Source organism: Hetaerina americana, unplaced genomic scaffold, assembly GCF_022747635.1.
Source record: "Hetaerina americana unplaced genomic scaffold, ioHetAmer1.1.p SCAF_6, whole genome shotgun sequence".
NCBI classification, from domain to species: domain Eukaryota; kingdom Metazoa; phylum Arthropoda; class Insecta; order Odonata; family Calopterygidae; genus Hetaerina; species Hetaerina americana.
Window position 1 is genome coordinate 31,484,270 of NW_027287205.1, and position 26,699 is coordinate 31,510,968.

The following is a 26,699-nucleotide window of genomic DNA, read 5'->3' on the forward strand; positions in this document are numbered from 1 at the left end:
ACGGGGGCCAGATCCTTTCCCTGTGCTGGTTATGGTTTCCCAGGAAGAACTGGTACCCGAAAAATCACATAGCTTGGGTGCAGCTGCAGGTGCCCAGGGACTTGCCCGGGAACCCGGGCCCTCCCGGGTCAGTAGTCCAACGCTCTACCAACCCACCACCCACATCGAAATATATATTATGCAATCATTCTTGTGCCTGTATTTCTCATAAGTATACGTACATATACCCAAGTATTCACGGTCGCTTTTGCCCTATTTTTCTATGGTTACGTGGGAAGATAGGGTACTTGAATCTCCCGGTTACGGTGGCTATCATAGGTCTCAGGCGTTTAAAATAGATCTGCTCCCATTTTTTTAGAAAATACATTGGTGGCTATGTTTCCTTATTGAAGATATTTCATATTATGTGGTCTAATTACGCCAAGATCGTCCACTTTTAACGTCCTAATTGTGGAGGTATAAAAGAGCCTTAAGTCACCCTGCCAGTATTTAAGTGAGAACGCACCACTCACTGATGTAATTTCCCATACTTTCTTTTATTTTAGGATAAAATAATAAATACATGTCCACGAACTTGAAAAAAAACAATGGTGGCTGTAAACCATATAATATAATTTAATTTTTCTTCGGCAGAGATGTTAGCCCGAAAACAAGAATTCACTAAAACTTAATGATAATATGTCGTAGTATTAGAACTTATTCTTCATTTATGATTGATATTTTCAAATATTAAAAAAAACATAAATAAAGAAATATTATTTTAAAAGAAGTCAAGCATATTAATATGATAAATATTTTTATCCTGAAATCAACGATTCGTTATTTTATTTTTAATAAGTCAAAATTATTCAACTATCTCACCAAAACTATTGTGAGGAGATGAGGAGTATTCTCTTTGGGAGCCAATTTATTTTTCTAATAATATCGCAATTCATTTACAGCTTTGCAGATGCCCCGCTGGTCTGTTTTAATTACTCTTTTGTTAACTCAAACGCACCAGCTCAGACAATAAACAATGGAGTGAAAACTATGAGCCGGGTAGCGATAAAGGCATCAAAAGGTGATGCCACTATGAACAGGTATCTATGTACCTGAATCCTTGTGGCATACGATAGTATGAATGGATATGTGCATTTAAATAGCGAACAGGGTTTTTGAGGTTAAATCCTAGTAAACGGCCCTATGCTAACTATTGAACAAGCTATAAACCCGCGTGCAGTGCCTAAACAAAGGCCCTTTTAGGCCGCAGCTTCGTCTACTGTATTCTCCACAATGCAGTTGATAGGTCGATGGGGTTATCCAAAGGATAAGTCAACTAAAGTTCATTTCAAACCCTAACTTGGCTTTGAACTTATACCTGAATAGATTTGCGGAAGGAACATTTTAAAGGATTTTCACAATTACAAAATATGAACTACATTTAAGCTGTCTCTGCAGTTTGATTTAAATGAAATAGATAATTATTCATTTTTAAGAAGGCCAAAAGAAACGAAATGTACATGTATTCAAAAGAGAATCTGATATTCATTCTTGACGATAGTCACTCTTGTTGTAACAGCACGAACTGAAGCAATTATGCTTATGGTACCATTAAACATGGAGAGAGAGCTATTTAATATTTCAAGGACATTTTTGCAAATTTCCGCCAGCTCATTTTTTCGCCCTCATTTCGTGAAAAAGATATTTTAAGAATATCTACCGGGATTAAAACAAAAATATATTATAAATACCATATAGGCTTTGAATTAAGAATAAATAAAAACAAAAGCTCTTGCTTTGAACCAAAGCAACGCTTCTTCCGAGTTGCAAGCTAATATTTCAGAGACATATTTTGTAAACGTTTCACAAAATCTATCCAAAATTAAGAATATTCATTTGTGAACTTCTACTGTTCCCTTTCGGAGTAAACGGAATTAAAAACAAAGCTTTTATGAGGCTATTTAAACATTCAATTTATTTTCAATACATATTTTAACGTTGACTTTTCATTTATTTTAAGGGTGGCTTTAAAGTTAAAGACTAAGAATCATGGAAAATAATTAACAAGGAGTTTATAGTCTTTGGGCGGTGGTTTGGTTTATCGAACATTACATTGGGATTTCAATTGAACTTCTTAGAAATCATAAAACTGAAATAATCAGACAGATAATACTTATGAGATTTCATCATGCCATATTTGTGTATGATAAGTCGATCGTTAAAGAGTCAGTTGAGGGCTTGCAGTTAAATAGGGGAAACTTTGAACAGTGGAATATTTGGAAAGTGGGTTGAGAAACCAAGGAGCAAAATAATCAGGGCAACATAAGAATAATAGTTTTGGCGCAACAATTATTCAGAGAGATGTGATGTAGCTATATTTATGTATCTAAATAAAAAATTGAAAATTTCCAACGCGGCTAGGGTTCTTCCATTCAAAATCCCTTAACTGAGAAAAGACTTTAAATGATAGATTGAAAATCTGTTGAGTTTTGGGCTTTGGAGGATGAAACATTTTGCGGGTAATAGGGCTTTTAAAGAGAAATGTTGAACGCAATTGGTGCTTCCATCGAAAAAAAGATTTGGAACACGGAAGAGGAATAGAGTCGAATGGGAAGACTGTGCTGAAATCATGAAAGAAGAAAGTATAGAGAACCAAAAGTTATTTACATCTTCGATCTAATCAATATCTTAGACCCAATATTAATAAAAAGGGATTGTGTAAATTACAATTTTTCACACCAAACAGCTAAAGAAAACTTAAGAATTTCATATAGCTTCACGGCTCGATTTGTGTTTCGGAGTATATAAATTATAATTAGTTGTCCCCTTTTATTTGCAGCGTGCCAAAAGTGTGTAATCCTTATGCCAGAAAAAGCACACATTTAAAAAAAATAGCTATTGATTTCACATATTCTTTAATCTTTGAATAGATCAAAATTTTATATTTCCCAGGCTTTTAAAACACATTTATTTAGTGCATCTACAAGATAATAGTAAAATGTAACATTAAAGTGAGAAAGAAGTATTTTGAGAGGATGTTTGTATATAGATTGAATCTATGACTATTATTTCAACATATATGAACATAATTTTCATCTAAATGCTAGTTTATTACTGTATTTAAATTATCACAATGAAAATTATGAAATTAAAATGCAAAACATTTTTAACAGATTCTCATTCGTCAAACTTCAGCGGTAAATATCATAACAGCTAGGAATGATTTCAATAACCAGAGATAACACAATTTGGGAGCTCACTTCCTAGATGTTTTGGAAAACATTTCCAGGTTTATCACTTTCATAGCAATTACAGTCACCGAGACAGAAATGCAACGCAAAACTTTTACCCCTATCTCTTTGTCTCGCACTCTTCATGAACGCTGGATCCAAATGACGCCGTAAGTCGGCCACGTTTGATCGCCTGTGCAATCCGCTGTGTCCTGGATGCAGCCTCATATCCTCTTCTCCCGGCCAACCCCACTCCCACCCCCCCTTCAACCCTCTTTCGCCGCCTCCTGATAACAAACGATCCCCGACCTCCCTGCCGAGTACAGCTGTCCTGGTGACTCAAACTTCCGCCTGCATTGGTGACCCGTTTCAAAACTTTACTGAATTCAGATGGGGGGGGGGCGATGGAAAGGGAAAGAGAGGAGGTTAGGGTGGGAAGCTTCCGCCGACATGTGGACTGCCCTCGAAACTTCTCAGACTTAAGCATTTGGGGTGGATAAAGCGGTTAACCCAAACGGCATGCCATTTTGATCACCATATCCCACACCACCTTCTATATACACACACACACATACACAGCTACGGTATTTCCCGCACAGTGCTCACACCTCTTTCGATAGCAAATCCTCCCGCCTCAACTCCTCCCCCTCACCAGCCAACCTCTTCTTCTCCATCCCCAGACCTCTCTAACCTTGTTCTCTCAATGGTTCGTTAGTTGGATGCAAAAAGTGACCTCGCAAAGACTCGATTTTTGCCAAGTAAGACCATCCCGACCCGTTTCTCAGCCCTACCCGCCTCTTTTGACGTTGGCATTCATCCGTTGCTTCTTCGTTTTGTGTCGCTGCAATGTATGCTTAAGTTATTTTTTCATTCTTTGACGTGATTTCTAAAGTTACAGGGAATTTCTGATAAACATCGCTGTTTAAATAAGATAAGAAAAATGATTTTTTAACACAAGTTCATGTTATAGGTCTGTAAAAATCAAAGGGGATTGCCGCAAAACGGTCATTTTTTAAATATTTTTACTTTTAGTTTACATTTAAATTACAAATATATTAAATTGCTAAACCATCCGCATCAGTATAAATCCTATGCAAGTTTCCAAGAATGTTTTCAAAAGGAATCTATTGTTTAATTAATATGTTAATAGAACCACAACCAAATTCTAATTTAATTAGTTGTAGCATTCTTGTTTTATAAGTCAAGAAATGTACACGCATAAATTGTGTTTAAAAACATAGCTAAACATGAAAACACAAAAATAATACACTCACAAAAATGGTTGACATCTCGATGGGCTAACCGTCATAATCAGAGGCATTAACATCCTAGGGAAACATATAAAATCTGTTTGATAGTGTACCGCGGCGGTAATCAAGAATTTCTGAAGACATGATCATATACACGTATATGTCTTCCCAAGATCAGGAGCTATCATATTCCTCCATATTGCTGATCATTTCAGTGAACCCAAATATTATCATAGGAATTTCTCCCTACTTTTCCCATCCTTATTATTATTTTTTGACTAGTAAGTATTATCCGGCTTTCTAAATTTACCAGGAAATTCCTTAAGCTTATTCGTTTCGGGGAAAAGAAGTGATCTAAATGAGAGAATTACGACGTATATTAGGAAAATATATGAATGTACCTTCGGTTGCTCTCGGTTCGTAACTCAATACTTGTTCAAAAGGCTGTGAGTCTTGCTTGGCATGCGCCAATGGATGGCAATACTGATGGCGTGATTGTCACTGTGAGTTTTATTATGATGCAGATTAAATAAAAGCAGTGTGAGGCACCATATGGCGGCTCTGTTGTTCTTCACGGACTGCACTTCGAATAGATCCTACACTGCTACCTATCTTTAATGGGTAGTCAAACAAGAATTATCATCATTGGTCCTGTCAGCATGGTCGTTAAAACGAACACTTGCTCCCGTCCTCCATATCTAGGTTGTTCTTCATGGGGACAGGGATTCATAAACTACCCCAATGGATTTTCATACATGAATCGCATTAAAATCAGTTCTAAATAATATAAGTCTTAAGCAAAAGAAATTTAAAATTCTACCACATTAAACTAATAAGATGTTGCCAAAGGTTTCCGTCCGTTTCAGTAAAATCAAAATTTGATCAAAAACTCAGGAGGTTAAATATATAAATACAAATTTTACATTATACAGTGATTTGGATCCATAAATAAAGTTGGAAAACATAATTTATAGGTATAAAAACTTAAGGTTGATTGAACAGACGACTAATATTTAATTTGACCCACTAAATCAACATTTATCCCTTAACACCATCTACGCCTACAGCCTTTCCACTGTCTTGCTTGCGGCTTACCTTACATAAGGAAGAAAGGAAGTCTAACATAAGATTTACACTTCCTTTAACAAATTTAAAAATTTTTAAAAATGAAAGTTTCAACCAAGCATTTCTTCTTCAACGCAAGATATCAGGTAACGCAGGTCAATTCTCTCGCTTGGTCAATGCAATGAAGGTTGACATGAGATCAATGTCCGTGCCTCTTCCACTACAAGAAGTTAACAACTGACCGTATCGGGGTACATGCCACAATATCGTATAAGAGGTATCCAAAGGAGTAAGTGCGTAAGAAGCTTACGTTCAGGATGTAGGCTTACAATTTATTATTCTGTTGATTGCTTCAATACCTACAGAATAACAACGTGCGATAAATAATTAATTCATTATTGTAATACATTATTATGCACCGAAACAATTGCTGGACATAGAAAAGATTCGTACCTATGATTCAAATTTCAAAAAAATATTATGCAATACAGTATCAATCTTTATATGTATTAAGGATTTTTTTGGCATTAGGCCAATAACGCCAAAATGTCTCAATACGATAATTAATTTTAGATTACTTTATTCCTCCTCCATCCTAATTTAAGAGCGAAGATGCAATGGTCAAAGCCAACCCTGTTATTCACGATTGCATATGAAATTAGGTTATTTATATATTAAATCATGCAGTACACATCTATTAGAAGGAAATTTGCAGTATGTGTCGTCGCAACGGAAACGAAGAAGACAACCTCATTGAATACAACTTTTGTAAGAATTTAAAGCAACGCGATATCAAAATATAGCACGGTTTCTCCATTGCATTTATCAATCTTCCAAGCGCAAGTAACATCCGAATACCCTATTATAAATCAACGCTTGACCTTTCGGTGGAATGGAGATGCCCCTTTAAACGTTCTGACGTAAAAAGTTTCAGAGAACTGGGTTTTTAATGTTTTAACCACTTTGCATTCCATATAAATATCTCACAAGACCTTATATCTTCTCTGGCTTGACCCGTTCCAAGAAGTGGAATTCGTTTTTTAGCATATTATTTTGTAGAGATAGTACAAAATATAATTTCCTGGTGGCAATTACAAAGTGCGGCGTAGTAGTGGCACTGCTTTTCTATCCATCTCTCCTTCTCCCACTGGCCATTACGCGGTAACGCTTATCTCCCCACATTTAATGTCACTCCACCTTTGTTGGGAGCAGCTGTAAATCTCGGAGTGGACGAAGGTTTCTCCTTTGGGAGCAGTTAGGCCGTGACCACGCGTCAGCTTCTCGGCCGATGGGGCGCAATTTGGACTGCCTGCCGGACAGAGAGCGACCTTAGATAAGGGTGTGTACGTTACGGAGTAGAGAAGCAGAGTAAGACATATTTGTCAGAATACGTGAAAGAAGAGTGAAGATGAAAGATATGCTAAGGAGACGAAAGGAGAGTAAACGGTGTTGAACAGTATCAAAGGAGAAGAGCGAGATGACGATGACAAATATTTTTTTGATCTTTTCCGCTCAATTATTGTCCATCATTTGTAGTTTATTAAGTTGAATATTATCTGCTCTAAATGCTAGTTAAAAAATTTTCTTGCATCTTATTGTTAGACTCAAATAAAACCTAAGTGAAAGGAATTATAAAAACTACCCGATCCCTGTTAAATCTGTGTTTAAGCATATTTTCTTACTTTTAATTGAATTACTTTTTACTACTCTCAAACTCTAAGCTCCAGATTCATAATTTATCTTGACTCGACACTAGATTTTTGCGAGGTTATCTCTTCTTAGTGGCAAAATGTTTTTTAAAGAACAGTTTCTTAATTTTAGAGACACGCAAGAACGCCGTTGCCTTTTTAGTGGATACGCAATTATTTGAAGCATTAAAAGAATTATTTCTTAACTTTGAAAATCACATTTCCAGTTCCATGTTAATAAAAATTGCATGTTATATACAATTTTTTTATTGTATACATTTTCACTTGTATTTGTGTCACCATCTTGCCAAAGCAATCCAAGAATTGAATGTTGCCATATCTCAAAACTACTCACTGCTAATGTTATCACTTCTTCGTATTTCCTTTCTATGCCATCTTGGAATATCTGTTCCTCGTAATTCATCTTTGACCTTCCCCTGCAATTTACCCCGCCGTGTATTTCTATTTTGGTGTCCAGTTAACTATTATACTTCGCAATGTGTACAATTAGCTGGCCCCTTTGTAAACGTTCACCAAGATACACTTTTTGAAGAACACTTTTTGTACTTGCATTTATCATAAGCATCGGTGCGCTGTGAGAAGATCACCTAGAGTTATATCTTTTCTTTCAATCGCAATGGTTCTCTTTATTTTTGTAAATATTTCGAGTAAAAGGCCGCACACTCCCTTGTTCCCTTGGCTTCGTTTTTCATATATATCTTTATTTTTTTTAGTTCGGCATTTGTTCAATCTTGAATCTTAGCTTGCCGGTTGGTTTTACTTTTCCTATTCTGAACTTCGAAGTGACTATAGTAGTTTGAGGATCCAAGCTCACGTAACAACACCGAGGAGGAATATATTTATTTTAATGCCACCCGGATAAACCTGCAAGGTCTTACTAGAGCGCAGCGTAAAAATTACCGTCAATAGCAATTAAGCTATATGTGCGCTGGTTGTTTCAAATTTCCAGAATCAAAAATGACACCTCCGCTGAACCGTATTACCGACGCCGAAATTTAAGTCTTCCAATCTACCTGAATTTTCTAATTTGAATGGTGGTGAGTTGCTTAAAATATTTGCTTAAATATTTTCACGACACACATTATCTCCTCATGGTTTTTAATTGGGGAAAACTATCACTGTTGGCGGTAATTTTTTAATCCCCACCAAAGGATCTCATTCATGTATCTAATAGCTCTTCAATATTATCTCTAAAAATGTTACTTTTACCATTCACTTAGAAATATTCACTTTCATTGCAATACTATTTCACAATATTGAGCCACTCTCGCATCACCAATTACTGAGTTTGAAATATCCAATAGTTGGCGCAATAAAAGTCTCCTTTTTATGGCCACGACATCATTTCGTTTACATCCAAGATATTTAATTCCGTTCTTCCAATTTCTACAGTTAAATCCTCTAAAAGCACTAATGCCTCGAGTGACGTGACATTTTAATTCCCAATCCTAAATTGATCGATACGTTGGTGTGTACTCTCTCGGGTAGTCCCGGCACGTACTTCGGAAAGGGGACTCGATTAACTCAGGAATATTTAAGTCGAGAGGACTCTTGCATTTCTTTTATTCGGGTCAATAAAAAGAGGAAAATAAAATTAAGTGTAATTTGTCCACGGACAATCAAATTCCTTAATCCATCGTGCCATCGCAAAGTTTAAAAAAAGCAAGAAGAAGAGTATAGCTCAGAGAAAAAATTGAACAACTTTTGATGATGCGGACGGGTGATGTTAAAGCATCAAAAAAATAGCGAAAAGGTGTACGGCGGCGAACGTAGGGAAAAAAAGAATTAACGTAATGAATAAATCATAAGCGTAAATAACAGCTGTGAATTTGACGAATAATTATTGAACTCCGAAGCAATTGTAAATTATTAAGTATGACAGAGATTACATTTCCGTTAGTTATAATTCACCTGAAAAATAATTTAATATTTAACATAAACTTTTATTTTTTCGGCCGTCATAAAATCGTCCTTTACATGCGTTAAAACCTTGACTGAGTGAAGAGTTTCACGGGCCTGCTAATTCCATTACACTGTAGAAATAATAGAAAGAAATCATAGTCTGTCAACACGATTTTCGACACACAAAAGACAGGGAATTTTCTCTGACATCAATTTTCACATAAAACTCCAATATCTTGATCGGAATTTTTCAGTCATACATAGTTTTTCAGTAATGAAGCTTTTTTACTGTATGTCTGGAGTACCTGAATCAAAATTATTTTCTGGAACCCAAAGTTTTCAAATATATTTTTCTTTCACAAATATTTTTATTCAACTATCGACATTGTTTTTCCACTTCCACGCAAATGAGGCTACGTTTATGGAAAATTGGCTTTCGAAGCTCAAATAAATGAATTTTGTCTCTGTGAAATATAAACTTCTGAATTTCACCCAGGATGTAATTCGGAGAATCAAGAAATAGCCTCTCACTGCTACGGCTCGGTCCATCCGAAACGTTTAGAGACTTTGAGGGGAATCAGGCTAATAACAGATTTCCTACCGCAATCGGAAACAGAAAAAAAAGTTGACAAGATAAACTGAAGGAAATAAGGAAATGATAAAGATGAATTTGTCAAAAATAAAGAAAACTATAGGTCCCTGAAAACCTGCAAAATTATAATCATAGATCATTGACGAAGTAATTGGTGTAAAAGAAAAGAATAATACATCAAACATTCAGAAATTGACAAAGATTACTTGTGCTACAAAATATGCCGATCGACAAGCGAGAAACAACAGAGATGTGGCTGAAGACTGTGTGCGACGACGTGTATAACAATTTTGTTCAAGAAAACATTCAATAAACTCTCAGAACAAAGGGGCAACATCATACAGGGTCCGTACAATAAGTATCGGGATTAATTACAAAACTAAAAATTCATTGCAGTTATCTTAACAATTACTTAATAACCTTCTATATACATTCCTCTTGCATCGATACGCTTAGTTCGGCGCGTCTGCCACTCGTCAAAAGCCCGCTGGAAGTCGGTTTCCGGAATACTGTTGATAGCCTTTGTCGTCGCCGTTTGAACCGCCTCGATGGAGTCGAACCGATATCTTTTGAGTTCCTTTTGAGCTATCCTTTGAGGTAATTAAGTGGTCGAGAAAATCTTTATCTTCCTGGACGCAGCCCGAAATTTCTTGCAAAATTACCACCCGCGACAGTTTTTGTTCCTCACTCAAGACTTTCGGCACCAGCTTCGCGCACATTTTCCTCATCGCAAGATCCTCTGTTACAATGGTGTGGACGGTTTCGACTGAAAGGCCGGTCTCCTCACTGATAAGATCGATGGTTTAACGCCTGTCTGAGTCCAAAACTTTTTTCACTTTGGTCACCTGAGCATCGGTTCGAGCGGTCGTCGGGCGTCCGACGCGGTGCTCGTCATCGACGAGCTCCCGGCCTTCCTTATAAATTTTGTGCCACTCAAAAACTCTTGTGCGGCTTAAGGCATCATCCCCATTAGCCTGTTTAATGAGGTAATGGTCTCCGATGCGGATTTCCCGAGTCTAACGCAAAACTTCACAGCGTAGCGTTGCTCGACAGTGCGCTCCATGCTGGCGCGACGACACCACAAACAATCACACGTCACAAAAATCCACCTCCTGTGTCAAAACATGCCCGGAGGCAACTGAACTAAAGTGTGCCTGGGTGGTGGGGGAACCCTCTACCGAGCCAACCTGTCGGACCCCCATTAACCGCTCCGTGGAGGCTACAGCGACTCAGTCACGATACTTATTGTACTGACCTTGTATGAACGCAAAGTAAACTTCAATGCCATTAGAAGAAATTCTTAATTATGATGAATATTAAGCGAAGAAATAGAGTACTTCGATACCTCCGATACTGGAAAAAGGACTCTCTCAGGTTCTTTCCCATTGAATACTGAGAAACCCAAATATGAGAATACTAAATCTCGGCTGGACGCTCTGCAGCTAAACCATTTGGGGAGTATATACTATACTTGCAGACTCCTCTAGTATGAAGGGTTAGAATAGGTAATGTGCTACCAGTATGACAGATAATGAAGGGAAAAAATACCCAGCAAGGGATAGAGAGGGGAAATACAGATATACTAAATCTGCGAAATCTGAGTTGAAACGATAGCAAGGATAAACGAAGCGAAAGTAACCGTGTTATAAATCCCAGGTAGGAGAAAAGCTGGCGTCACTATCAGTAGCACTGAACAGAAAAGAAAGAAAAACTTTCCCCCGCATTGAATAAATGGCGTCCTAACAGCCACCACCACCGCCACGCGCTCTTAGGCCGGTTGGCCGGGTGTCGTTTAAATACATTCGTAGTTCTAATGTATTTGTATATCGCCCATCCTGCATGAGTGGATTGCTGCATGGTAGTTGTTGATTGCGTTTAATGTTAGCTTGCCCATTTAAATGAAATTCCTTATTTGTGTTCTTAGTGCAGTCTGTTGAGGGCTTAATAATAGTGAAACAGGTGTAATTTGTGATTGGATGTTGAATGAATGATGTCCAGTTATCCTCTTCCACGCGCCCTTCAACACGGGATACCATATGTTTGTGGATGAAATGTATATTATATAGATCGGCTGGTGACCTAAAACCCGCTGCGAAACGTCCTTGAGACAGCTTGCGGTGTGTTATATAGCTGAAAGTATAGATTGAAACAAGGAAGAGGAGTATTTAAAATGTTGAGAAATAGTAGCCAACTAATTTTTTTATTCTTCAAATATACGCGACTAATTTTAACTGTCGCGGAAAGACGTTCAACTAATAATACGGTCAACTAATCACAGCAATTGTGAACATTTCGGTCGGTAAACATTTGTTGGTGAAAGAGATTGTGACACAACGGTGGGAGGTAGGGGAGATTAAGGGAAGTTAGGAGAGAGTGGATTTGGAAAAAGTAATGAATATGGAACGAATACAATCGAGTTATATTCTGTAATTTTGTTTGGAGAAGTGTCAGCAATGACGTAAAACATGACCAAAAGTCAACAAAAGAGTAGTAACACGTTGAAACCACATGGCTTACAAGGAGGTAAAATTTTGAAAAGTATAAGCAACGAATATAGTTTCCAGAAATAGTGAATGCATTCGGACTATAGTAATTTAGAACATATGAAAATATAACGTAAAATTGAAGTGGATTAAAGAGGGAAAGGGGTTACGTACGAGCATCTGGAATTCAGACATTTCAATGGGAACGAAAATGAAGGAATTATAGGAATCACTTGATGAATGTTTATTACAATAGAAGAAAGGAGCTGCAGAAGAGAGATAAGAATATCTTCTAAAATGAATAATATAAAATCATAAATAATTGGACGAATGGTAGTGGGATGTGATTAAGACACCTTAAGACTTCAGCAGAAGTGATTGGCATGTTACAAGAGGGGAGAAATATAAAAACGTAGAAATGGAATGCCGGAGAAATAAGCAGGAAATTATGTTAATTAATGCAGTGCTTAAATTAATTAAAATTTAAAGCATTATAGAGTAAACTTAAAACTTGATTATCAAGTTAATCAATTAGTAGAGCGAGGAAAACATAAGGGAATGAGGATTACGAAGTCATTTAAAAAGAGACGGGGATAAATGGGTACTCTATTCGAAAAGTTGAAAGAATCATCAGGAATTCAATAAAAAAATCTCTACACACCACTAAATATTAAAAAGAAAAGCTTGTGAAAAATAAGTAGAGGTTCGGCATTTAAAAGGAAGCAAAAAGGTCAGATGACTACGTAAGATTATTAAAAATTGCAAACAAAAAAGGTAAAATAGTAGCATTCAGAACTTAGAGAAAAATTCTCTAATTTTTCGAGCAGAAAAGCTAATAATAAGGACAAACAGAAATGGAGATGAATATAATGGCAACATAAGCATTGATGAGTTTGTTTTGATAAATGGAAGGTACCAATTTCAAGCTGTGGAAATAATGGATATATGGATAGTCAGTCTTAATGTAAAATTGTATGATAAATTTTTAAAAGAGGGCAAGGTATATGTTTGGTTAAAAATAAAAATAACCAGAGGCCTATGATATATTTGGTCATGATCAAGCTTAGATTAGCCAGTAATTCAAATAATTTGAATCAACGCTGACTAAATAACGAGGCCAGTATGAGGGGTGTGAACTGCAAAGCATTCGAAAACGAAAGCTCGAGATTTTCTAAAAATATGGATGATAGTTTAAATATGAATTCAGGAGTTTCTATTATAATTAGGTTTCTTTTATACTTGGTTTCTAAGGACATAAAAAACCGTAGATTGGTAGCTTTAGGAATAAAGATATAGGATAGCCAAGAGAAAAAAATGGATATAAATTATTAATTTGTACGTAGAGTGATATACTTTATGGAAAGAAGGGATTGAAACTAAGCATAGAAACAACTAGATAGAAGTGGTACGAGTACTAAGAAGGCAGATTAGTTTCGACTATATGACATGTATGTGTGTGTATGCGCATATATATAGATATATATATGTATATATATACACATATATGCATATACATATGTTTTATTATATAAATTTGTATATAACATTTGAATGACACAATAGAACAGAAAAATAAAATTTATAGCACGTAGAAGGACAGATATTTTAGAGAGTGTGAACTTCCAGCCTTCTCCGAGGTCACTAACTATATATATAAATATATATATATACCTGAAGAAGGCCGGAAGTTCACACTCTCTAAAATATCTGTCCTTCTACGTGCTATAAATTTTATTTTTGTGTTCTATTGTGTCATTATATATATATATATACATATATATACATATATATGTATGTATTATGCATATTTTTGAACCATTATACATTTTACAGTCACTAAATTACTAAGCTACCACTGAATTAACGATGTTTGTTCAAGTTTCATTCCATCAAACTATTTACACCAAAAAGTGGAAATTTCTGTTCTCTCTCCACATTATCTGCCTGTATAGACACGGTTTTCACAACGTCGACGGCATTCTTATGACCGCCGAGAACGTTCCCACTAGGGATCCCTTTCGCTCACTAGAAAAACCGATTGGTCCACGGCCGATGCGTCTTTGGTTTGTTATCACATTTGACTCTCACGCACCTTTTCCCAACCAAATCACCATCACCGCATATCTCTAGCAACAGACAACAAATATTGATAAGTTTGAAACCACGAAACTAGAGAAAGTGGACGGCACAATGTTCCTGTACACTACACGACGCCATTTTGAGCAGTCTGGAGAAGAGATTATAAAATAAAAAATAAAATTTGAAAAATTAAATCTCAATTTCCTTAGCAATTTTTTTGCCTTCTAATGCAGTCAGTTTTTTTAACTCTCCATAAAATGCCATGACCTTTGAATTATATTGACGCGACAATGCCCATGAATCATTATCTGACACTAAAGATCTTGCTAAACATTGAATCTAGTCAGTAATAGTTTCTAATCCTTGCGTTAACTGAATTCATATGAAAAACACAATATATTGATTTTTGTTCCGCACTTTTTCTGATAAAAATCAAGAACCATATTTATCTGCATCTTAATACTCAGCAGCAAAAATTTTTCCGAAAATGTCTTCCGATTGTACAGATTACCACTTATTGCTGATCAAACAAAGTGTTCGGTAAAAATTGAAGCTTAATTATATTGGTTTAAATGTTATACCAATAGGTCGTAGGAAACGGTAACCTAATGCAGATCAGGACCTACAAAAAATGCAGCATAGTAAGAAGTTACTTAAAACCCAGGCTGCATCCGACAATGCGCCACAAAACCATAGCTTTGTATATGTGAACTCTTTCAGTTCTCATTATAAATCGATGACAACCTGAAATATTTACGCTGATAATATTAAACAGATACTCGCATATTAAGTGTAAGTTATGTGTACAAATGTAGTAATATTCAACTAAATCATGCTATACTTGAATATTTATGAAGTGTTTTCTGCGATTACAAGGCAACCATATCAAAGTCTAAAAATATTTCACATTGACCTAGATTCGGATCCGTGAAATCGCTGAATTGTAATGTGTATTGGGGGATGACTCCGTTAAAAGTTACTGTCACGGCATCTCCCGCAGTTTCTTCGAACTCGTTTTCTACAATGATAATATTTTCACTTACGTGGCCATTTTCTTTTGGCCATTTGCACTTTAGGACATCCAGTCATTTTTTTACTATTATTGTTTATGAATGAAGTACAGCCGCTTATGTGAATTTAGTAATGATTTTTCTACCAGGAAATATGCTCGAGAACAAATAATGAATGAACATACAGCAATTTTAAAAATATTTTTCAAAAACAGTATCACGCATTACAGCATTTTCCTCGTTCGCTTTATTTCAGTATTCTTCTCAATAACAAAAATCAGACAATTTAACAGCAAAATCAATGGATTAATTCAACAGAAGTAAGACCAATATAACAGTGAAAGGGGTAATAACATGAAAAATTACTGCACCATACCCATCTAATAGATATGATAATAAAATTCTACATTTTTGCACGTATCCATTTTATAACTATTTACTTCATGAATTACATATTAATTTTCTCACAATAAATCATTCGTTCGAATGCCTTTAGATTAAAAATGTGAATACTTTTCAAATTTTCTGTAACAGTCACATATTAATGGAGGAAAACTAAGCTTTCTCCAACAACACGCTCCATTCTTACAAATAATGAGTGGAAGGAAATAGTTCTGCTGACTTTTACGATTCCCCATACATATTCGAGGTACTGTGAGAGAGAGAGAAAAAAAACGATCCTGTCAGCAAGCCAAGAAAGAAATCAACTGGTTTTATTCAACGGAAAGAGTAGTATTTTTTTCGCTCACCAGGGAACAAAGAATTTTTGTGTCCATAAAAACGTTGACGCTTCAGTGGTATAAAAAAGGAGATTGAAAGTGAGGATATTTCGGAGAGGGATTTCTCCGCAGATATGGGGAAAAAATAGGACCTCACCAGTAACATTGGCTGGGCTGAGATGCAGTGACGAGGTGGAGAGGAGCCGAAGAAGGGAGGAATGTAGACGGAACACTGCAATGAAACTCGTTTCCCTGCACCGAACCACGTTATGAAATTTCCCTCGTAACAAGCTCTTTTCCCTCGAGGCGTTCGTTCGCGGTTCTTTCAGCGAGATTTCGCTGTTTCCGCCGCGTTACGTACTCCCTATTACCTAACCTGAAGGTTTCTTGGGTTAACCCTTAAAAAAAAAGAAGAAAACTTTGAACTCTAAAGAGTTTTTCATTCATGTATGCCGAGTCACGCAGAGTATTTGGTTCCTCTGAATGACTGTCGTAAATAAGTAATGGATACGAACGATAAGACGGTGGGCATACATCAGCTACCTCTATTCCAATGTGATACGGCCAGAGTTGAAAGATGTGAGGAAAAATAAAGGAAATTTCAAATATGGCTGGTTGTTGGGACAAAAAAAATATCCCTTATTTCAGAAAACTGAACTGCATCAATACTTTCCTAAATTCGCTGTCTTTTAACCCTGCACCATAAATCTATATAACACTATTAATAGCAACTGCAGTTATGGTTTTTGAAACTAATATAACCATCCTTAGCGAGTACTTTGATGCTAACTAATGTTATTGCCATTGAAACTTCTTAGAAACTGCTTGCATTCCCTATTTTTTATTTATATCTTATAATGTTGCGATTAACGCCAACACCAAAAGAATTTAGTCCACATTCATCAATTTTAAAGAATTGAATACTAGATGCTACGCTCCTCAAAATAAAATACCCTAATCCTATTATAATGTAACAGGAAGAATCCAAATCATAAAATACGTAATCATTTTTATCAATTTGCACCTTATCGCTAAAGTAAGGTTTTCAATGGAAATGGGATGATCATCGATATATTTCTTAGCCCCTCCAAAGGAAACAGGAACTGATGTCAAGCAGTAGAATAAATCGTATTCAATTTCGCATACTTCCTCCGTTCATTCATTCCGTCAGACATGACTGCCTTATCCACACACCTCTCACGCTCTACCCACGATCAAACTCCTTACAACCCCATTGCAAAATTATTTTTCATCCCTCTTTTCTGCTTCCTTCGAATTTCTCCCAACAGTTTCCTCTCCTCCACCACCATACCTAGAACTTCCTTGCTTGTTTTCCTTTCTGTTCTCTCCACCTTCTCCATCCTTTTCCACACCCACAGGTCAAAGGCCTCCAATATACGCCTATCCTCCTCCTTTATTGATCATGTTTCTGCACCGTACATAACTATGCTACATATCCAAGTTTTGTCGATCATTTTCTTAATCTCCTCCCTCAATTTCCCTGTCCCCAATTCCCTTCTACTTGAAACTCCTTTGCTTAATGCGATTCTACTCCTTATGACCATACCACTTCGACCATTTAGGTCCAAAATACTTCCAAATTGGTTAAAATGTTCTACCTGCTCAAATTTTTGACATTTATTTCAATACTTAAATTAGCTATTCTCTTTCTCGCAAACCTCATAAACATTATCTTGTTTTCAATTATTCTTGTCCTAAATTCAGCGCTGGCTTTCCAATACACTCAGCAATGATTACAATCCCTTGGTTGACTGACAAACCTAAGTTTTATCATCAGCAATCCATTGCAATTTTCTGATTTCCTCACCGATTTTCATTCCCACCGCCAGTTTTTGTCATTGCTCTTTAACCATCTCCTCCACATACAATTGAACAGCGCAGGTGATAATAGATATCCCTGCCTCACTCCTCTTCCTAACACTGTCCATTCAGACTCTCCATCCCCCGCTCGCACTTGAACAGCCTGTGACATCTACAGGTTGCAATTTATATTGCCTGTCATTTCAACCGACCAAATATTTCTGCAATAAATCAATCAATTCTTCCCAGTTTACCCTGTCAAACGCCTTTCCGAAAACCACGAAGCCGGCAAATGTGCCCTGATTGTATCCAATGTTCCTCTCAGCTAGTGACCAGTACTAATATGGTATCACGCGTGCTCCTTCCAATCCTGAACCCAAAATGACCATCCTCTAAGCAAACTTGCCCTCCTCTCCATCCTCTGATTCAAGATTCTGATAATCACTTAAGTCGAGTACAAAATCAAGCTTGTTTTACTGTATCCATCGCATATTGCCACCTTTCCCATTTTGGGATAGGAACTATCATTCATCAAACAAATCTTCCGGCCAGATTGTTCCCTCATAAATTATACGAATTAGCCCATGAAAATCTTTCGTTCCACCTCATTCTAAATCTATAGGTATTTCCGCGGGAATTTTGTCTACCCCCTCGAACTTATTTGATTTCTATTCCCTTAATACCCTTACTATTGTACCATCGAGTAAGTCTGGACCTAAGCTATCCTCATCTACATCATATTATGTTTCTATGTCTAACCTTGCTGGCCTAAGTTCTTCACCATTCAGTTATCCTATCATTGCTTCTAGTTTTCCTGAATCTTCCCTGGTTCAAATAATAACGTTGCTGATTTATCTGCGACTGTTGCCACAGATTACTTCCTTACTCTGAAACTTTCAACTTTCTAAACAACGCACTGAAATCGCCCTTCCCTTGTATACCTTATTTATCCTGGCATTGCGCCTTCAACCCACTCCTTTCGCCCAATTAGCTTCCCGCCTCAGTTTTTCATTTAAACTACATATTGAAATTAAATTTAAAATACTTCGCCTTTCCACATAAAACACTTTTATTACGATCTAGGTTTCGTTATGGTATAACATCATCAGGTCACCTGATGATGTTATACCGAAGGCGAAGGCGAAAGGCGAATTATTTGAAATTTAATTTCAATATGAAGAATTTCCACCAAGTGACATCAGAAACTGTTTTATTTAAACGACAGTTTATTATACAAATCTGTATTTTACTTTCTACTAAGTTATTTTTTTGTTTACCATCTTCCATGTCTTTTTCTCATCTATATTCTTAATCAACTAGTCCTAGATCCATGTTTCCCTCTTCCTTTTCCCATTTATTGCTTCCAAATCTTAGTTTTCAGTTATCAATATCCCTTTTTTGATGCGTTCGTATTTTTTCCTATTTTACCAGACTCCCTATCCGAACTCATGATTTTATCTACAATCTGCTTGTACTGGCATGTACAGCCTGATAGCCTGCTTGTAATTGTCCTGGTTAATTGTCTATATTCTAATTCCTTATCCGTCTTCCCTGTATTTTTCTTTTGAATCTGACATTAGTTTTCTTAGTATTTCATAATGATCTCATTTCACGTCCGCTGATGAACACCGTTCAATTCTGTTCACGTCAGTTCTGTTCAATTCTGATGAACGTCATTTTGGTGTAGCCTTAACCTCTTCCGGCGATGTAGTCTTCATCTCCTTATTCGTAGAAAATCCTTTCATAGATCTCTTCAGTTTTGGGAATAGGAAAATGTCGCAGCGGGCAAAATCCAGTGAATATGATTCGCAGACGGACGATCTGCATTCCATAAAGGCTGGGAGCCAACTACCCTCCGGCCTTTCCCGAGACACCCTTTCCTCGAAACCAGACAGAGAAACCGCCGCCGGTCCGTCCGTCCGTCTATCCGGAAAATAAAGTCTCATTTCTTATGGTACAAACCTTGTGTAAAATTTCATTTTTCTTTTGCTACCATTCATAAAAGGAAAATCATAAGAAATAGAAAACTATCTGTAAGTATCCACTTCAAGAATCTTTATTCCAATTTGACTAAAAATGTATTTCAGGGGTCCCCTTTTGTATAAATGAACAAAATCATATTTTTTCCAAGTGATTTGCATAAATAAATACTGAGGCCATATAATATAATGTATTATACCTATATAAAAATTATTCAAAAAGTTTTAAAAAAATTGTGAGATTAAGTCAAGATAAAATTAATTCAATTACAACAAATACATTACACAAGGTGAGAAAATGTTTATGAAACGCCAATGACAGAAATTGGCATGTGAGAACTAAGGTATTTCAATTAACCCCTGGAGAATGAATATCTCGAGAAAAAGTTTATTTTCCCATCTTCCTCTAGAGTTCAAGATGAGAAATTATAATTTTATTTTATTAAAATCTTATGTCAATGCATTCTTATGGTGACCCTTAGCGGCGTGCTTTCTGAGCCATAATCTCATTTACGAGTTATTTTGACAGTTTGAGTACTAACTGTATTACAATGCAATACATACAGGGTTCGTCCGGAAAATAAGTGTACTGATTTTTTCCCGCCGCTCCAGGCGCGCCCAGCACCGCTCTGATGGGCTGCGATTGGAGGGGGATATGTTGGCAAGCGACGCTGAAAAAGGCAGTCGGCTCTGAGCTGTGGTGTAGTGAGGAGCTCTGTTAACGCGAACCTCCACGCTCGACCCACGTCACGGAACGCGATGCCGAAGTTTTTGGAGCAGCGTTATTCCATCAAATTTGCGGTAAAGCTTGGGAAATCGTCTACCGAAACTGTCGGTATGATTAACCAGGCTTACGGGGAGTCAGCCATGTCCAGAAACATGATCTTTCGGTGGCACAAGATGTTCGTGGAGGGCAGAGAAGAGGTCGACGACGAACCACGGCCTGGACGCCCATCAACGACACTCACCGACGAAAATGTGCGAAAAGTTCGCGATGTACTGAACTCTGATCGTCGTCTTAGTGTTTGGATGATAGCAGAGCAGTGTAATGTGCCAAAAACAATAGTGCACGAGATTATTAGGGAGCAATTACAGATGCGAAAAATTTGTGCAAAGTTGGTGCCGAAAGTGCTCAGTGATGACCAATCGTTTGGAAATCGCGACACAACTTGCGGATCACTGCAAAAATGATCCACATTTTTTAGAGAACGTTGTTTCGGGTGACGAGACGTGAAGGAACGCAAAGGAACGCGATACGGGACTTTGGACGCCGTCAAAGAGGCCGTGACGACGTGTCTTCGAGAGGTTCCCGATGATGCCTTCGCGGAAGCGTTCCAGGAATGGGAACGCCGCTGGAACAATTGTATCGACTCACAAGGGTCCTATTTTGAGGAATATTAGCTTAAGATATGTAAAAGTGTAATAAATTTTTTTCCTGAGCTCAGTACACTTATTTTCCGGACGAACCCTGTACATGTTTCAATTTGACTTTCTTGTCTCCCTACCCCTCACAATTGATACGAACAAAGAGTAGATACCGGTCAAATTATTATTTTTTCAAATTAATGATTGCATTCATTCCATGATACCGTGCGCCTGTGCTGGCGCTTGTCCGCTCAAATAAACCATTGAATTTTCTTTTTGAACCAGATAACTAATTATTTTCCGACTTCCCATCGGTTATATGAGCTATTTTACTCCTTTCCACACTTTTTAATTAAATATATTAATGCATTATTCATACTATATGCTGACAAAACGCTCTGTCATTGTGAAAAAAATTAAAATAAAATAAATTTAATTGCTAATAATGTATCGAATAGCCGTGAGGAAAAATTAACTCCAAAAAACACCAAATCATTAACGTATCAGACTAATTCCAGACGATATATAATGATGATAAATATTTTCCCCATCCAGCTAATGGGCAATGGGTTATTTCAGGAAAATATTTTGAGACCCCAAAACTGTTGCGCAAAATGATTTATTACCAAAGCGCTCATTAACTCTGGTTTCAATGTCTGTAATTTCGTCCCAAATAATTAAAAACACGCAGAATTACAATATATATTACCCAATTAATTGGAATGCGCTAAAATAATAGGCTTGTTGACTTTGACCGGATTATTCGGCTCTCATGAAAACTATATAATGAGACCAGGGAAAACGTCATATCACAGAGCGAAACGAGTGTAGATGGGCTTTGATTAAATGTTTAGGAGTTAAAAAAATGGCTAATTGCTCGGCAGGAGAGATTAGTTTTGATAAGTTATTATGCCACTAACTTCCACAGCCTTTGCACGGATAGGCCTATATTCTTGCTAATTTAATAAATACAATAATGTCTCTTTGCGCAAGTATTCACTTTTCGCACTAAACATTTGATCGATGCAAACATGAATTGGTTTATCAGCATATTGCTTGAAAATGGAAGATACGAGGGTCATCCGGAAAGTAGTACCCGTTCGTGAAATAAAGACACAAAAGTAAATATTAACAAACATAAAAAATTTTATTTGAAAGAGGATACTTTAAACTACTTCTCAACATAATCTCCAAGCAAATTAAGGCATTTGTCATAACGTGTGACAAGTTTCTGTATTCCTGCTGCATAGTCCTTCGCCGCCAGCTCATTGAGATACGCGAGGGACCCATCTTGCACAAATTTTTGCATAATGCAGATGGTGTTTAACAATTTCATGAACAATTGTTCGAGAAACATTGGGAAAATGCTCACAGATGTCATCAATTGTGACGCGCCGATCGTTCCTCACGAATTCGTCAACTGAGCTCACCAGTTGGTCTGTAATGACAGACGGTCTCTCCGAACGCTCATCGTCGTGTGTGTTCCCCCTCCCCATGTTGAAGTTGCGACACCACCGCCGAACAGACGACTCGTCCATTACATTGTCTCCATACACCTCCTTTAATTGGCGATGAATATCACATGGGCGAACGTTTCTTGCATTGAGGAATTTAATCACTGCCCTCACTTCACAACTGGCGGCGTTCTCAATTTTTTTAAACATTGTAAACAATCACAGAAACAACACAGGCAATGCTAGCGTCACGCAACTTGGCTCAGAGAAGGCAGACAAGCCACTGAAGCTATCTGACCTCGTCCAGCGGCTACTCGCGTCGTCAGCACTTCATGCGGCACGAACGGGTACTACTTTCCGGATGACCCTCGTAAATTTCAATGTCAATTTATTTTTTTCGATTCAAATTTTAATTTTTAAAATTTGCTTACTGAAATTTAAAATATAATTAAATATCAACAAATATAATACACATTCATAAGGAAAAAAGAACAACCACTTGGTCCAAAGTTATTACCATAATATGGTAAATATGCAAAGAAAAGATTATCATGGTGGAAGCCTGTCAAATGGTTATTTCCCCTCCCACCACTCAACCTTTCTTCTCCCTAAGCTACCTTCTAACCTGACCCTTTGAGGTCACCATCGCCTCCTTTACCTCTGCATCAGTAAATAACTTTACCTCGATGCTTGAAACAAAATTGTATCAGGTGATAAGTAGAAGTAAAGCCAGAAGCGCTAAGATTAATTTGTTTACGAATTTCTTCAAAGACTCTTTATACCGTCTTTTAAAATGCGGTCGTTCGTCAAAGTAACGCCTGTAAACATTCATTTTATTGATTAAAATCCTTGCACATAAACACTATAATGTGTCCACAAGAGCTCCAAAAACATTTAGCAGCCATATTATTGAGCATTTTTATCATAAATTGATAAACCATAGAACAAGGAGCAAAGTTCATGAAAGAGATGACATTTAGGAATATCACACACCAAACATGTACTACAATTTTTGAAGTGAACCTTGTAGGAAATGAAGGATTCATACTGGACTATAAGTTATTTTTACGATATCTATCGAGACTATTTCACTCTTAACAACCGCGACATAATACAATATCCGCACAACAAAGTTAAGCCAGACAGTAGCGACAAAATGAGATATAGAGATTTTAGTGCTCGTTCCTCCCTCGCTTTTTCACGACCCCAAAATACGAAGTATCGCCAACTGATTATAAATATTTTTCACCTTAATAGTCTTCTTCCACCCCTCTCTCATGGATGGTGTTCGAAAATCCTATGCCACCCGTGATTTGCGGCTTACTGTTCGAGGGCACAAAATATTTAAGGTAAATTCCTTGTTCACGCTATCACCAGGTAGTTCTCACTCCTTTTCTTTCTTCTACAGCATACTTGCCAATTTCTTAAAGGTTCCTCCTCCACAACCTCAAACATTCTTTTCTGTATCTTCACTGGCCTATTAAACTGTTCGCTCATTTTCTATATCAATCCATCAACCAGTGACATCAAGAACGCCATTCAGAGAAAAGATTCTCCCTCGTTGCGTGCGAAGACCCTTAATTCCACTCCTTTCGTACCTTATTTTTGAAATAGGTTTTATGAAAATAGGCAAACCAAACTTCCACTCATAATTCCGCAATTTACGGCCGCATAATAATAATATTATCTCTGTGACTATTCCGTGAAGCATTCATCCCTGTGGTGGGTCATGATATCATTAAATGTTTTCATATAAATGCCCAAACGCTTAGAGGTGTTTATCGATTAATTTTACCAATATTTTTTTTCATCATTAGTCCCAGAGCACAGCATTTTTATAAAGCTGTGTTCAGGGATTCAAAACTAGTTCCATTTTTAATTTTAATAGTTACCATATCACGATAAAGTCTCTTAAAAAAACACCATCCAAATAGCCGTACTATGGATATCAACAAATATACGTAAATAGATATTGGCATAAAAATAGACGTACCATGAATATGACAAATAAAACATTTAATGATTATGCACATAGGTAATAGGTCATTTTAGTGAGTGGACTGGATCGGACCACCCATGAACATGTGAAAACATCTACTGGTGCGAAAAGGCGCCAATTTTATAAAATGACGGACACCTTTAGCACTCATTGCGAATGTCGGGATAACAGTATAATTGGACTCATTGAAGTGCAAACAACAGCAGTATCTCAAAATTGCATAATGGTATAGGCAGTATAAGGATGCAACCATCATTTGATGCAACAGTCAACACCGTTGACTTATTATGCTTTCCTTTAATTCTCATGTGTGCTTCAGCTGTGTTGGAATATCATATTACCACATTTATTTTAAACTAACATATTTAGTGATTCCTCAAACAATGTGAGACCTCAATAAAATTCACTTGGGTACTGATTTTTTAATACAGGTTTGTATTTTTACCCTGTATAGTGTTTATTAGTAACGAAGCTAACAGCAGTAAAACTTTTTAGCTCTGCCAGAAAATTCTCCATTATTTCGACCTTAATGACTAGGCAGTGTCCATTAGTTAATGCAATTATTCCTTTGCATACAATTAAAGAATTCAATAAAATTTCATTACGTTTATTGCATCCACCCCACCCTCGTCATTGTATTTTGGACATTAAGAAAATAATTGAATTAGCTAGAGTGGCATTCGCAAGAAGAAAAATAAAAGAAGGGTACTTGGAGTAAATATATGAAGAAATTATTAGTAAAAACTTCAGTATGATACCAAGCGCCTAATCGATGTGAGACTTGGTCTTCAGGCAATATGAAAATAGGCGCATATTTGAGGTTTTTGATGTGGTGTGGTGGAGAATGGAGGGAAAAAAGGACAGAGTGGAGGATAAACGCCGAGATTTTAAACAGGGCGAGCGAAGAGAGGAAGTTACTGGTGGAAAGTATAAAAGGGTAAAGAAAATGATGGCGGAAATATTGAAGGGTAGTTGCACGTTGATAAAGCTGTGATAGAAGGGAAACGGAATGTTGGTTAAACGGGGTAGAGAATAAAAGAGGGGCTCTATAGGCAGTATGATGACCGGGAGAAGTTACAAAGTAATGAAGAAAGAAATGGGAAAATGGGAAGTTCCCACGATACTTGGAAATGAACAGTCCATAGGAATCGCCCATGATCTACCTTCAAAAACGGTAGAATGCCTTCATTAACATCCTCAATTAATATCTGAAATATTACAATAACTATTTCCAATCAATAGCTTTAGCACAAGTTCACACGTACGAATTCTATCATTAAATTCAGCAAATATAAACTCACTGGGTAGAGCACGTATTCCTCTCTCATTGAGAAATCGTTTTTGCCTAACCCAAGTTCTCTTTGAACCCTACTACTTTGGTCATTTTAGTCCAAAACACATCCTTGAGAAGTAAGCCTTTCCAACTGCTCTAAGAAGTCCCCAAGCCTACAATATCACTATATCTTCAGTTCTTACTTACCCAATCCTCGAAATCAATATTTTCCAGGCATCCCTACACCACCCGCACCTTTTCCTTGATCTTGCATATTGCTAATTATAATGAACATCCCCGCATAACCCCTTTCTCTACTTTAACGTCTTCACCGTTTCCATCATATACGTACAATTCTGATTGCTCTCACTGTAGAGCGTGTATTAATTATCTCTCCTGTACGCTAATTTCAATTTATTTTAGGGTCCACAGCGTTTTATCCCTATTAGCGTAGCTGAAATTCCGTTTATCTTTCTTTGTTCCCTTCTCTGATATAACCTTTGAAAAGTAATAGCTTATCCTTATTCTTCTATTTCTTCAATAGTATTATTTTTCTTCGCATAAAAACTATTACGTTTTCGTCTTAAGTAGTTGATAGATAACTTTATTCAATATCATAGATGTGTTTACAAACAGAATAGTTATTCTAAAGTTTTCTAACTTTTCCGCCTATTTTCTTCATATGAACGCTGATGTTTCATATGATCGCATTTTTCCTTCCCTATTTTAAATATTACATATGACTTTGTGTAGCTGTGTCCACATCTTTTTATCTGCATTTTCTATAGGT